The sequence below is a fragment of the Colossoma macropomum genome, unplaced genomic scaffold (assembly GCF_904425465.1).
Source record: "Colossoma macropomum unplaced genomic scaffold, Colossoma_macropomum, whole genome shotgun sequence".
Lineage (NCBI taxonomy): Eukaryota > Metazoa > Chordata > Actinopteri > Characiformes > Serrasalmidae > Colossoma > Colossoma macropomum.
Genome location: NW_023494808.1, coordinates 13,869,746 through 13,885,003, shown reverse-complemented (window position 1 = coordinate 13,885,003; position 15,258 = coordinate 13,869,746). Strand labels below are relative to the sequence as shown.

The 15,258-nt window shown below is 37.9% G+C and overlaps 1 protein-coding gene across 1 annotated transcript in view; it reads right to left on the bottom strand.

Annotated features, from left to right (window-relative positions):
• The window catches only part of elfn1b (extracellular leucine-rich repeat and fibronectin type III domain containing 1b), a 106,429-nt gene that overhangs the window by 16,483 nt on the left and 74,688 nt on the right, over positions 1-15,258 (bottom strand). The window contains exon 2 of the mRNA XM_036557449.1: positions 4,824-4,951. The gene's annotated coding sequence lies outside the window, so the exon portion shown is untranslated. The remainder of the gene's footprint in view (positions 1-4,823; positions 4,952-15,258) is intronic.

The following is a 15,258-nucleotide window of genomic DNA, read 5'->3' as shown; positions in this document are numbered from 1 at the left end:
AAGGTGTGGGCATGGTATAAATAAGTCGTGGCCTCCACTTTATAACATGCGTGAACAACATAATTAAGTCATGGCCAAAATTTTGTAAGGTGTTGGAACAAAATAATAAAGTACTGGCCATGACTTAGCAAGGTGTGGGAACAATATAATTGACTTGTGATATTTAAGTCATGACCATGACTTAGCAAGGCAAGGGAGCAAGATAATTAAGTTGCAGTAAAGTCATGGCCACAACTGAGTAAGGTGTGGGAACGAGACAGTTAAGTTGCAGTAAATAAGTCATGGACACAAATTAGTAAGTCATGGGAACAAGGTAGTTGTGATAAGTTGTGGCCACAAATTAGTAAGGTGTGGGAATGAGGTAGTTAGGTTGCAATGATTAAGTCATGGCCACAACTTTAGTCAGGGCCACAACTTAGCACAGTTTGGGAATGAGATCATTAAGTCATGGCCATGACTTAGTAAGGTGTGGGCATGGGATAAATAAGTTGTGGCCTCGACTTTATAATGTGGGAACAGCCTAATTAAGTCATGGCCAAAATTTAGTAAGGTGTTGGAACAAAATAATAAGAATTGGCCCTGACTTAGTAAAGTCAAAATCAAGAAAACACAACCTCCACGCTAAAGCTAATCTCTGCTACTGCCCCTAGTAGTAAGCGCTAAGCTAACAGTGATTCACATTAACATATTTTCCCTGTTCTCCATTAAACACAGACGTCTGAAGACATTTGCCAGGACGTTCCAGACGTTTATTTGAAGCTTGTAGAGACATATAAATAATAATCTATTACTTTGTAGTTGTACATTGGCGTCTTGAGGCCAAGAGCTCTGGCCTGCAGCTGCCACTGTTTTCCATTTCTAATAACTAACTAAAACCTGGTTCCCACTCATTCTCACGTATCTACAACTTCCAGATGGCCTACCATGATGTATAAATCTCAAAATTGATCTACCCATTAGAATTCAATACGTGATTGGTTGATTTCACTGTCCATTGGTTATTATGTTAGTGGTTATTCTGACTCATTAGGCCTTCTGTTCAGCTCCTGAAGTCCTAACCAGTGGTAAAACTAGCATTATCTTACTATCTTACCTAAGTATCAGTATTCTGATTGGATAACTGTTTGACACTTTTCCAACCAAAGGTTAACAATGAAATAAAAAAAATACTTGCAGAGATTACCTTAAACAATCATGCTGATTATATTAAATATAAAAACAAAAAATTAGAGACATGTTTTTAATGTTTTGCAGAAATCTCTAAAAGCCTAGAAGGCCCTAAGGGTTCACTCCTGCCTGGAATCTATTAATCCCGCTTGTGCACGTACTGTGGCTTTAGATTTCGTGCCGTAATAAACACGGTCTCGCGTGGTGACTGTCGTGATTTAATAACGCTGCGTAAAATGCAAAAGTTCCTTAGCAAGTGTTAATATTCTCCACTGATCCTTCCTCACTCTCTCTCACACCATTGCCATCTTTCCTCCAACCATGCTTTAATTAAAGCAGAATACATCAGTCCCACAAATGTGCGCGTGTGTGTGTGTGTGTTTGCCCGGGCCGATCCTCAGAGACTGCTGTTTTAGCACCAGAGATAAATAGAGCTTGTGTGTATGAGTCTGATTTAGGAAGGAAAATGATGATGTGATACAGTGAAATGATGTTTGTGTGGTAATGCTGAGGCACATTCTTGCTGAGATGTGAGAGCTTTAATTTTTGCATTTGAATAAGCTTAGACTGCGCTTAAAGGCTGAATGCTTCTTTCAGATACTGAGCCAGCTTCCTGTTTGGTTCGTCGTCAACACAAAATCGTTTTCCGCTCGTTAGTCAATATCACGCGGGCACGGTCTGCAGCCGTGATGTGCTGCTTGTGAACGAGTCGGCTCTTTATGTCTGAATATCTGATATCTGAAGACACATTTTTATTTGCTTATTTTTTTTGTACGGAGCCCCACTGCCGACGTCCATTAATAAAGAATAATGCATGGGAAAAGGACCCACAACTAACTGAGGTGTAAGTGACATGGTCAAATCAGGGGAACATGGTAGTTAAGTTGTGGTAATTAAGTCATGGCCACAACTTTAATCAGGGTCACAACTTAGTAAGGTGTGGGAATGAGATGATTAAGTCCTGGCCACAGCTTATTAAGGTGTGGGTATCGGATAAATATGTCAAGGCTTCAACATTGTAACATGTGGGAACAAAATAACTAAGTTGTGCCCAAAATTTAGTAAGGTGTTGGGAAAAAATAATTAAGTCGTGGCCATGAATTAGTGTAGAAACGAAGTAATTATGTTGTGATCGTTAAGTCATAGCCATGACTTAGCAATGTGTGGGAACAATATAGTTGAGTTGTGATATTTAAGTCATGGCCATGACTTAGTAAGGCAAGGGAACAAGGTAGTTAAGTTGCAATAATTAAGTCATGGCCACAAATTAGTAAGGCATGGGAACTGGGTAGTTAGGTTGCAATAATTAAGTCATGGCCACAATTTTAGTTGGAGCCACAGCTTAGTATAGTGTGGGAATGAGATAATTAAGTCATGGCCACAACTTAGTAAGGTGTTGGAACAAAATTAAGTTGTGGCCATGACTTAGTAAGGTGTTGAAATGAGATAAAGGTGTTGAGATGAGATAAAGATATGATATTTAAGTCATGACCATGACTTAGTAAGAAGTGGGGGTAAGATAGTTAAGTTGTGGTCATGACTTAGTTAAGTTGTGATAGTTAAGTTGAGGTCATGACTTAGTAAGGTGTGGGAATGGAATAATTAAGTTCTGGCCACGGCTTAGTAAGCTGTGGGCATGGGATAAATATGTTGTGGCCTCGACTTTATAACATGTGGGAACAAAATAATGAAGTTGTGGCCAAAATTTATTAAGATGTTGGAACAAAATAATTAAGATGTAGCCATGACTTAGTGTGGAAATGACATTAAGTTGTGATAGTTAAGCTGTGTTCACAACTTAGTAATGTGTGGGAATGAGATAGTTAAGTTGTGATAAAGACCCAGTAAGGTGTGGGAATGAGAAAGTTAAGTTGTGATAGTTAAGTTGTGGTCATGACATAGTAAGGTGTGGGAACATGAGTTAGTTGCAATATTTAAGTCATGACCACAATAGTAATGCGTGGGAACGAGATAGTTAAGTTGTGATGTCATGGCCACAACCTTAGTCGGGGCTGCAACTTAGTATGGTGTGGGAATGAGCTAATTAAGTTGTGGCCTCTACTGTATAACATGTGGGAACATTATAATTAAGTCATGGCCAACATTTTATAAGGTGTTGGAACGAAATAATAAAGTATTGGCCATGACTTAGTAATAGCAGGAACGAGATAGTTAAGTTATAATAGTTCAGTTGTGGTCACAACTTAGTAATGTGCGGGAACAAGATATTTAAGTTGTAATAGTTAAGTCATGACCACAATTTACTAATGCGTGGGAACAAGATAGATAAGTTGTGAAAGTTATTTCATTGCCACGACTTTGTAAGGTGTGTGAAAAAGATAATTAAGTAGCAATAGTTAAGTCATGGCCACAAATCAGTAAGCTGAGGGACTGAGGTAATTTAGTCGTGACAGAAGTCATGCCTACATGACTTCTCTCGCTCTTCTGTTTTACCATGCATTATTTTTACTGTTATTTATATATTTGTATAGTATTACTTTTTAATTAAGAAGGCATGTCATCAGAAACTCTGTAGTTTTGTGTTTTTTTGTAAACAAAGACTAAACCATAACATTCTCCATTCTTGCTGAAAATTCACTATTATTCTGTAGGTCTAAACAGGACTGCTTCTTGCTATAAGCCTTATAAATTGCTTAGGGCCTCTAAACCAGTGGTTGACCCTGAGAGCATGCAGGATCTGAAGAGTTCATCTGCAAAAACAGATCCATTTTAATGAATTTTCATAAATTATGTTTTTATTGTACATTCCAAATAATAGCATTCAAACTGCAGTTGTTTTGATTATGTGAAAATAACAAATTACAGGTAACTTACTAAATTAAACTTTATTGATTTTTTTTTTATTGAATTTTATTTGGCAGAAGCAGATAACTCCAGTGGTCATTTCTTGTTTCAGGGTTAAACAAAGCCATTTAATTGACACAAGTGCAATATTTAACATTGTTTACCATAAAACAAACAGGTAAAGTGCTGAAAATTGCAACTAAAACAGCCCATTAATGGTCAATATTAAACTTCTATGAGATCAGATCTCTGAAAATTCCTATTTTGGCTTTAACACCCAAATATTGACCGTTTCTGCTGTAAAATGTGAACTTGCAATGCCTTGAAAATGGACAACAACAGATTTCGTCACAAAACGTAACTAGGGTTCAGAATGTGTTACTGAAATAACAGTCAGCTGTTTTTTTTAAAGATGGCGTTTATCAGTTTTTGCAAATGAACTCTATTTATTTATTTATTAACCCCCATATACACTTTAATATGTTGTATTTCTCCTCTATATACACTACCGTTCAAAAAAGTTCAGAATCGCTGTATAAAATTAATATAGAAAATTATATTATTATAAAAATATATTTTATAATATATAAAATATATAAAAATGTATAACATTTGATTTTGTGGTCTCTACAGGTATAAAATAATTCTAATATGATGCTAATATTCTATAGAATGATCTATCGGAAATAAAAACGAGCAATAAATGACATGAAAAGTGGTGAGCAAATCTTGCTGATCAAATATTATAAATAATATTATCCATGGTTATTTTATGCCAAGAAATTGTTATTAACAAATAATTACGGTTTATAATTTAATAACATTTACTCTTTTCTGCTACATAGAAATACCTTGTGTAGAAGTCCACGAGTCATCACCATATACTGCTGCACTGCTGTTAGCATTAGCTCATAAGCTCATCTGAAGGGGCAGCCTCTGTTACTCAGCCTTATCCAGAATGAAAACCTCCCAGTTTAACCTGCAGTGAACAAAAGGCATGAAATATCAGGCATGAATGTTAACTGAACCTGTTTTATCTCAGTCTTTTTATCTCTGTGCCTAACAGAATCATTAAGATGTGAACAAAGTCATCAAGAGTGGTTTGATGTGAGTTCTACAGAAACCTACTGAAGAAATGTTCACAGTGGTAGTGATAGGAACCAGATGTCTGAGGCCTTGAATGCCTCTGAATGCTGTCTTAGAGAAAGCTATTACATGCAACGCTGCCTGATAATATACACTTACTTTCAATGCTTCTGCTCAAATTACCAGCCAAAAGTGGGTGTGGCTTATATCATAATTGAATGTGAGAACGAGATCCTAATGCGTGGCCATGACTTAGCAAGGCATTGGAACAGGATGATTAAGTCATGGCCGCGACTTATTAAGGCATAGGAACGAGATCCTAATGTGTGGCCATGACTTAGTAAGGCATGGGAATGAGATAATTAAGTAGTGGCCACGACTTAATAATGTGTAAGAACGGGATCCTAATGTGTGACCATGACTCAGTAAGGCATGGTAATGAGAAAATTAAGTCGTGGCCACAACTTAGTAAGGCATAGGAACAAGATCCAAATGCATGGCCATGACTTAGTAAGACATGGAAACGAGATAATTAATGGGAATGAGATAATTAAGTAATAGCCATAACTTAGTAAGGCATAGGAACGAGATCCTAATACATGGTCACAACTAAGTAAGGCGTGGGAACTAGATAATTAAGTTGTGGCCATGCCTTACTAAGTCATGGCCACGACTTAATTATCTCATTCCCATGCCTGACTAAGTCATGACCACGACTTAGTAAGGCATGGGAATGAGATAATTAAGTCATAGCCACGACTTAATAAGGTGTAGGAACGAGGTCCTAATGTGTGACCATGACTTAGTAAAGCATAGGAATGTGGCCACGACTTAGTAAGGCATAGGAACAAGATCCTAATGCGAAGCCATGATTTAGTAAGGCATGAAAATGAGATAATTAAGTCATGGTCATGATTTAGTAAGGCATGAGAATGAGATAATTAAGCTATAGCCATGACTTAGTAAGGCATAGGAACAAGATCCTAATGCGTGGCCATGACTTTGTAAGGCATTGGAACAGGATGATTAAGTCATGGCCACGACTTAGTAAGGCATTGGAATGAGATAATTAAGTCATGGCTGTGATTTACTAAGGCACGGGAACGAGATAATTAAGTCATGGCCATGACTTAGTAAGGTGTAGGAACGAGATCCTAATGTGTCACCATGACTTAGTAAGGCATTGGAATGGGATGATTAAGTTGTGGCCATGACTTAGTAAGTCATGGGAATGAGATAACTAAGTCGTGGCCGCGACTTAGTAAGGCATGGGAACGAGATAATCAAGTCATAGCCACGACTTAGTAAGGCGTAGGAACAAAATCCTAATGCGTGGCCATGACTTAGTAAGGTATGGGAACAAAATAATTAATCCTTGACCACAGCTTAATAAGGCATGATCTTGTTCTCAAGCCTTACTAAGTCGTGGCCACAACTTAATTATCTCATTCCCACATCTTACTAGCCACACCACACATGAGGATCTTGTTCCCATATGTTAATGTAGCCACACAATCTTTTTATTTATACGGGATGTCACCAGCAGGGCGAATTTTGACTTGTATTAAAACAGCTCTGAATTTCGCAAGTCAGTCTTAATTGCTGGTGGCACTCTTGATTTCCGAGCGATTACTTGACAGCACTATTCCCAACCACAGAACATCCTGCTTGCTTTTGCTGAATACAATATATTTCCCTCACACAAAACCAGTTTCACTCGCTTCCTCTGACATAAATACACCTTTTCATTCACCCCGACTCCGTCTCTCCGTCTCTCAGATGAGGCATGTGGGTGGGAGTGTGTAGGTGCATGAGACCGTTTCTTTTTATGAGCGAATGGATTTGTCTTTTGACGAAATTGTTATTCAGTTCTTCCCATTCTTTCAATGAAAAAAAAAGAACAAAGCTCAAGTCATTGCTTAACAGGCTCCTTCTCTTGAGTTACCATACATGCTCGAAAAACTCTAAAGCAAACAAAGCGAATAACAGACACCCACATAAACAGCTTGAATCATATTATATATAATCGTATATACAAAAGAACAGAGTCTGAAGTTGTCAGATCTATAAAGCTCAACTTAAACATAAGTAGGCTTGATAGAGACACAACTTAAGGTGTACTTTATAACTTTAGTGTATAATAGTGCCAGTATATCACTGCTGTCAGAGCAAAACCTCATATCTCCACTTTTGTTGTTTTTCAGTTTTTGACATAATTTGAAAATGCCTGTTGTCCTTTACGTTGTACGTAAATTTCACAACGAATGGACCAAAAGAAACGTCCCAAAATGACTTGGAAAAACGTCTGGTTCCATTGATTTACATTAAAAGTAGGGTAGGTTTTTTCCTTCTCCTGTAAAGTTACCATTTTGGAGATAGTTTGGTTGTATGTCGTTGCTTTTGGAACAAAACCTTATATCTCCAAATTTACAGGAGAAAGAAAAAATATTCGTAACTTGTTATGGAAGTTAATGTAATAAGACTTTCCAGGTAATGTTGGACCACTTCTGGCGGTCCCTTCATCATGATGTCTTAAAACAAGGCAAAGGGTAACTGGACTTTGCAAATTCTGCAAAACAAACCAAGAAAAATGACAAAAGTAGACATACATGTTTTTTGCAGTGGCGATATATTGTTTTGTTACACTTTCCTTCTTGTAATCTGCTTCGGTTTTGTGTACATTTTCATGTTTTCCCAGATGGAAATCTAATATATGGCCATATATGAATATATATGATAAGAGGCCAGGCTTATATCTCTGTTGTTGGAACAAAACCTTGTATCTCCATTTTTTGTCGTTTTTCAGTTTTTGACATAATTCGAAAATGCCTGTTGATCTTTACATTATGTGCAAATTTCATGATGAATGGACCAAAAGAAACGGCCCAAAATTACTAGTAAAAACATCTGGTTCCATTGACTTACATTAGAAGTAAAGCATGTTTTTTCCTTCTCCTGTGAAGTTACCATTTTGGAGGTTTTGTTCTAATGACAGCGATATATTAAGTATATGTGGTGTAGATCTATCAACAAATATTGAACATATATGCATCAGACATGGATCATACATCTATGCCTGATACAGTTGTTACTATATTATCTGTACTTTTACAATCAAATGGTTCTTTGAGTGTTAAATATATAACCAACTGCATAACTCAAAGATATGTTTTAAAGGGTGTAGCTTTATGTTGTAGTTTAATGTGAAAATATGTATCATGATGAATTATTTTCCTTTCTCTCAGAGCCCGTAATGCTGAAGTTGTCCTTCAGTGGGATGTATCCAGCTGCTAAATTCACCAAGCAGCGCTTCATTACACACATCTGAAGAACCGTTCACTCTTACTCTGCAGTACTTCACTCTTGAGGCTGCACATGCACAAAGACTTTGCCTTTCTTCCCTGATGCACTTTATATTTTTCCTGTGCGCTGGGTTCGTGACTGTGCTAGACCGTGAGATGACCCTGAAATTTATTTCAGTGCTTGGATAGTCTTAATGGTGGCCATGATTTAGCAAACAGTGGCCGCAAGTTAATTAACCAAACGGGTAAAATGTGTGTGCAACGTGGTGAAAGCAAAACAGATTCCATTTGGAAGTTTATAGAACACTGTTTCCCAAAAAAAAATCCAGCCAAGAGTGGTCAGAAACTGACCACTGATTAAAGATAGAGAGAATGGCCAATACTGGGCCTGACAACAGATGGGCTTCAGTCTCAAACTGTGCACTAGTAGGGTGAGCCTACAAAGTACATGGCCAAAAATATGTGGTCACCCATCCTACTTATTGAGTTCTAGGGTTTCAGCCACACTTATTGAAAACAGGTGTATGAAATCAAGTGCAAGATCACTAAGATGGCTATGTACAATGGCAAGTGTTGGCTGGAGTGGTGCAAAGCTTTCTGTAACTGCAGTGGAAATGTCTTCTTTGGAGTGATGAATCCCGCTAATCTGGCAGTCTGATGGATGAATCTGGTTTTGCTGAATGCAAGGAGAACTCTACCTACTACAATGCATAGTGGCAACAGTAAAGTTTGGTGGAGGAGGGATAATGGGCTGGGGCTGTTTAAGGGTGATATTAATGCCACACCATACAAAAACATTTGATATGCTTTCAACTTTGTGGCATCAGTTTGGGGAAGGGCTTTTCCTGTTCCAGGACTGTAACACTGAGCAAAGTCCTTAAAGACATGGTTTGGTTTGACCCCTGACCTCAACCCCACTAAATACCTTTGGGATGAACTGGAACATTGATTGTGAGCCAGGTCTTCTCGTCCAACGTTATTGCCTGAACTCACAAATGCTCTTTTAACTTATTAGGCACAAATTCCTACAGACACACTTCAGAATCTTGTAGAAAGCTTCCCAGAAAAGTTGAGGCTGTTATTAACCCAAAGGTGGGGCCAACTCCATATTAATGTCCATGGTTTTGGAATTGGGTGTCCAACCAGCTCTTATAAGTGCGATGGTCAAGTGCATACATACTTTTGGCCAAAAAGTGTACAATACGGCATGTGGTATTGTAGCATATTTTGATACAAAATCACTGTGAAGATGAGGAAGTGACTTCAGGAGAAATGGACGTGTTGTTTTTTGACTTATAGACTGTAGGTAGTTCTTTCCAGGTGAAAACAATGTCTTACCCTGCTAAATAAAGGCACTTCAAATGTGTAAACAATAGGAGTGCATGGTGTCAGAATCATGACAGTATCCACAGATAAATGCTTAAAAAACAGCATTCTCTATAATATTTTTTCTATAAGAGCAACAAAAAGAAGTGTATATATGTATTTTATAACTGGCTGTTTAGCTGAATGGTTAAGTCACTTGCTCTCCCAATAAGGGAGCATGGTTCAAGCACAAGAAGGCACTGGTGCTGCATCATTTTATCTGTTCTGGCATTGCAGCCCCTAATGATGTGTTTGTTGTGGAAACACATATGATGATAACAATAAAAAGATAATACTGCATATGCACCTGTACCACCATTGGCAGATTTATACATGAACAATATCAGATAACAGCCTCAGCCCACAATTCCCACAAGGGTGCATCCCAAATAAACAACTATTCCAAGCTTACTCATACTAATTTCAATGAGCTAAACATCCTGATAACCTATAGTCTTGCTGATAACATTCTATACGATCTTAAATTTTACAGAATCTCAGTTTGGCTAATCAATACTTAAACACCAACCGGATGGTGTACTACCCAGCTGAAGTTTTAGTAAGATTTAAAGCAAGGACAGAATCTTCAGACTGAAAAAAGTGCTACACAGTAAATGCGGTATTTAAAGGAAAGAAGGCAAAACAATTTGAAAGGATTGGTTAGGGTGTAGTTTATGTAGCTATTCTGTAGTCTGAGTTGGTCTATTCTGGTTTATGCTGGTCTAGTGCTGGTTAGCTAGTCACCCTGCATGGTTTCTAGTAGGGTAGCTAGCTAATCCAGCTGAAGTTTTAGCAAGTTCTTAAGGAATCTGTTCTGTTACTTACTAAAACTTCATCTAGATTAGCTGCCAACTTCAGATTAACTTTTGCACAGGCTAGAATTTTTGCTATCCAAACTACATGCCAATTTTTGGCCAATTTTTTCATGTTACAGAATCTCAGTAGGTTGCCTAAACAATACTTACACTGAAATGAAGAATGGAAACCATCTGGGAAAAGTCTTAAATAATGTAACTGTGGCCTAGTTGCAAATGGGCTTTTTTCTAATCAGCTTTCCTTTTTCTGATGTATCTTTGTGCTTGTGTGCAATGCAACATATCCTCTTTCTAAAGGTTAAGTCTGGATGCATTACATGCTTATAGCTCTGTAAGCTGGTACAGACATTAATATTTCTCATATCTTCTCTTGAGTCTCCTCAGATGCAAGCGTTCATTGTAACATAACAGCTTTTTATTACTGGTAGTGTGCTATCAGCAGGATGCTAATACTTCTGCAGAACCTTTGTACTGGTATAAATCATTCGGGCCTTAATAAACACACTTGATGTAGTGCCTAATGGTGCAACGTGGTTTGAATGGAAACGCATTTGTGCTTAAAACCAAACTGCAACCCCCCCCCCAGCAGAGGTGAATGAAGTCTGGCTAAGTTTCCATTAGCTGTGTTGAGGAGGGATTATGTTGTCTGAATGAATTCAAAACCTCCACAAATCCTATTAGCTGTATACAGGGGTGCGAGGGACCCACCAAGTCACAGCTTAACCTCAAGACTGACACACATACAATCGGATAGTTTTGCATCTCTCTCAGTCTCTCTCGTTCTTTCTGCCTCCCCGAGATATTTGTCGCTGTAGGCTGCCGCAGTGTGAGTTCTTGATAGATCTGTCCGTTGCTTCGTTTTCTGACAGAGTGACTATCTCTCTCTCTCTCTCTCTCGCGCTCACCCGTTTTACACATCTGCCTCTTCTGCGAGATTTATGAAAGTGCTCTTTCCCTGCAAGCATTAATGCGCTTTCATTTCTCCCTCTTGTCTCTCTGTCCAGTGAAACCCAGGGCGAAGCCTTAGACTTGATAGAAACATAGTAGTGTTATGGCTTAAGTGTGTTCCAGCCTTATTTGTTAGCCTCTTTCTTCTGGAGTGTGTGAACATGTGAGAAATTCTGAGAGAATGAGGTGGAGAAGAGAAGTAAGGCCATATCCACTATTAGGACTAACCACATATAAAGATTTGGGACTCGAGAAGTTGAGTCTTGAGTCTTTTGTAGCAAATTTGGTCTCACTTTATGTGGATAGTCCACTATAGCTCCCTATAGATTATCTACAGATGTTCAAACTGTTAACAAACTCGCTGTTAAAACGACATAGTTGATGCTAAACAGTGGTGGGGTTAGGGTTAGGATTTGGACCAGGGTTAGGGCGAAGACCAGGGTGAGGGTTGGGTTCAGGTTTTGGGCTGAGGTTAAGGGATGGGTTGGAGTTAAAGAAAAAGATGGTCAATTTAGTAGATATTTAGTAGAATGTAACTTAAAAGTAAATAATGTATCTGCAAAGCATCTCAAGTGGACTATCCAAGTAAAGTGTTACCACAAAGTTTAGTCTCATTATTAGCTGCAGGCTAATAATAAGTTTTTCCTTAATGAAAACCAGACAGGTTCGACAAATAACAAGCCTTTCATTTTAAAAAAAAACGTCAGGCTAAAGGACAGAACTAAAGCACTACATGCAAGAAATACTGTGTTTACACCAACCATTCCAAGTAAAACAACTTGGAATAGTTGGTGTACAAGTATGCTAGCTAGCTAAGCTAGCTGACGTTTTGGTAAGATTTAAAGCAATTTGATCTGTAAATTACTAAAACTTCAGCTAGATTAGCTGACAACCTTATCTTAATTAGCTATTGCGCTAACTACATGCTACTACAAGGACAGAATCTTCAGACTGAAGGAAGTGCTACACAGTAAATGCGGTATTTAAAGAAAAAAGACAAAACAATTTGAAAGGTTTGGTTAGTGTGTAGTTTATGTAGCTATTCTGTAGTTTAAATATGCTGAAAAAAAAAAACAGCACCAACCAGTCTAAACTGGCCTATGCCGTTCTAGTGCTGGTCTGGTGCTCGTTAGCTCATCCAGCATACCAGCATCCAAAACAGAACATATGCTGGTTTTGCTGATAACCAGCCATGGCTTTTCTAGCAGGGTAGCTAGCTAATCCATCTGAAGTTGTTAAGGAATCTGATCTGTAATTTACTAAAACTTTATTTAGATTAGCTGCCAATTTCAGATTAGCTATTGTGCAGGCTAGCGATCTTGCTATCCAAACTACATGCTAGCCTGCGCAATAGCTAATCTGAGGTGGGCAGCTAATCTAGATGAAGTTTTAGTAAGGTACAGATTAGATTAGCTATTGCACAGGGTAGCGTGTAGTTTGGATAATGAGAACACTAGCCTGTGCAACTTCAGATTAGCTATTGCGCCGGCTAGCGTTCTTGCTATCCAAACTACACGCCAGCCTGCACAATAGCTAATCTGAAGTTGCACAGGCTAACATTCTTGCTATCCAAACTACATGCTAGCCAATTTTATCAAGTTATTCGTCTGTTTTCTTTTAACACAGTTTGTACTGTTTGTAAGGTTGTATTCTGTCCAGCAGACTGAAGGTTTTTCACCAAAGAAAGGATTGTTATTGAAGCCATATTGAGCCTGACACCACTGTGAGTTGCTAGAGAACAGCATTTGTAGTAATAACTGCACATGACCAGCACATTCAACAAGCAAATTCACACATGTAAGGTTATAATTAATTAATTTAAATAATAATAATTAATTTTCCACCTTAAGGTTGTTGGTCCCTATTTAATTTTCAGGCTGAAATCTCACAAGTTGTAAGTTATTTAAGGGCGAGTGCAAGTGGAGTTGCAAGTTAGTCAGTCTACGCAGATGTATGCATGCCAGCCTAACAGGTGGCAGTAATACGTCATTTAGTGTCATGTTAAAGCTAATGTCGGAAGAAATCCAGTTTTTGACATAATTTGAAACCACCTGTTACCCTTTATATTGTATATAAAAATCACGAAGAAATGACCTAAAATGACTTGGAAAAAAAGTCTGGTTCCATTGACTTACATTAAAAGTAAAGTAGGTTTTGTCCTTCTCCTGTAAAGCTACCATTTTGGAGATACTAGGTGTTCTTCTGACAACAGTGATATATATATATATATATATATATATGTGTGTGTGTGTGTGTGTGTGTGTGTGTGTGTGTGTTTATATACAGTCACATGCAAAAATTTGGATGCCTTTGGTCAAAGTACTTTTTTGATTTTGATGTGATTTGTTGGAGTGTCCTCTACAGAGAACACATTCTAATGCACAATTACTGGTTATTTGCTGAATTTTACATATTGAAAACACAAATATAAAACATGAAATGTGGCCTCTTCTCAACACATAGCAAAAGTCATGACACATTTTATGTTTCAATTTTTTCCAAAATGTTAAACCTAGCAAATAATTGGTAATAAATACATTCTAATGAAACTTATTTTGTCCACTTATGTAGCTATTAACAAATGCACTGCTTTTGAATTGGAACATCTTTCTTTGGAATAAGCTTTGAGCAAATATGATTCATTGTGACTAGTTATTTTAATCATTAGACAGCCCAAAAAGCTAAACTAAGCAAACATGTAATTAAGCCGGTCATAAGCCAGGTCAGACACATAGAATCCTACCACCTGCTCAGTAGCAAAATAGAAATGACCATGTGCAGGTTGGTGCCTTGAAGTTGCTGTTTTCAATGTGATGCTCTATCAGTCAGAAAAAGTTTTGTTTTTATGGTAGACTAGAGGCCAAAACCTCCGTCTTTAAATGTAGCTGTAAATATGTGGTGTGGAAGAGGTCTAAGAGAGTAAATGCAGCATGTCTGCATCTGTGGTTCTAAATGCAATAGCTTTTTCATACACTCTGCACACTAAAATGTCAAAAGCATCAAGCGAAAGGACAACAGCACCTGCTCCACACAGCCTTGAATGCATTTGATTTTTTTTTTGACTCAATATTTTTTTTTCCCTCCAAATCTCAGGACAAATAATTCTGACAAGATGTCAAGGCACACTTTGTAGCACGCATAGTCCTTCCTGGCCTTGGGCCTTCGGTGACATTACCGGTTTCTCTAACCCCAGTGACCACATCTCCATCACGTTCAACTGAGTTATGCACACATATGACTACACACCTGTAATATGTGTGAAAAGACATTATGGTTGATAGGAATTCCAGCCCAAACCAGAGTTGAAGTCATTTGTGCAGTCAGAAAACCCAATACAGCATGTAGGTGTGAATAACTAGCATGAAGTTATGGTCCTGCTCTGATATGCGGTAAGAACCCATGAAAACAAATGGAGCTCATTTAGCAAGTTAATTAGCTGCAGCAATATCAGGCAGCCCACAGGCCGCCTAATGAAAACTACAACAATCACTGTATTATTCACTGTATTATTCGAAGACACAGTCCTGTTTTGGTCTTTCTAATGGAAGTGAGACGCAGTCAAAAGAAGATTCAGCTTTCACATGGACATTAGCACAAACTGAATGGACTATTGCTTCTTGTATTAATAGCTAGTCATGCTAATATTGGCTGGAATGAAAACCTGTGCAAAAACCGGAGACCATGCATTTTTATTTAATGTCCAGTCAAAACTGCCTTTAAGTACAAGTTTCAATAACTAAATATAAAACTATTTTTTAGTATATAGTGTG